General features: G+C 32.1%; 1 protein-coding gene across 1 annotated transcript in view; it reads right to left on the bottom strand.

The window, feature by feature from the left end:
• ascc3 (activating signal cointegrator 1 complex subunit 3) overlaps positions 1–641 on the bottom strand; it is a 376,011-nt gene that overhangs the window by 360,081 nt on the left and 15,289 nt on the right. The gene's annotated exons all lie outside the window — the stretch shown is intronic.

The following is a 641-nucleotide window of genomic DNA, read 5'->3' as shown; positions in this document are numbered from 1 at the left end:
ATTCATTCAGATCTAGGATGTGTTATTTGAGTGTTCCCTTTATTTTTTTGAGTAGTATATATATCTGATATATGATGCTCTGATCTTTTGAGCAATGTATTTTTAAGGTTTACAAATCCAGTATTACACACGCACAGATATTTTTACACACACACAAATCTTTTTACACACGCACAGAAAGAAAATGTTGGTCAGAATGTTTGTGAAAATATTTTACAAAATGTTGATAGAAATGCTTATTTATTGCTATTGAATTTTACTGTAAAATATTTATTATACTTTTGAAATAACTGGTTTAAAGGGGTAGAAATTTGATTATTCACAATGTATTTATCTTGTTAATTTCAGAATGTAATAGATGTGTTTCTGTTTCTTTTTAGGTTTTTCACCTATGGGCTACATCCTATGGGCTATGTGGACCATCATACAAAAAATAAAGATGAGTCAACTAAATTAAAGGCTCTTTGAGTGAAATCCAGTTCAAACTTCACAGTGGAAACTATCCCTTTCAAGTGAGGAATAGCACAGTAAACCTAACCTGAAAAACTTGACAATTGTACATGTAACCCACATACAATGGGGATGCCTCTTTAAGAAACGGAGGTTAGGAAAGCTAGGTGGTCTCCCTAGCCAATAGGAAG

The sequence above is a fragment of the Poecilia formosa genome, unplaced genomic scaffold (genome assembly GCF_000485575.1).
Source record: "Poecilia formosa unplaced genomic scaffold, Poecilia_formosa-5.1.2 Scaffold425, whole genome shotgun sequence".
NCBI classification, from domain to species: Eukaryota; Metazoa; Chordata; class Actinopteri; order Cyprinodontiformes; family Poeciliidae; genus Poecilia; species Poecilia formosa.
The sequence above is the reverse complement of the archived record's forward strand: the minus strand, read 5'-3'. Positions and strand labels throughout refer to the sequence as shown.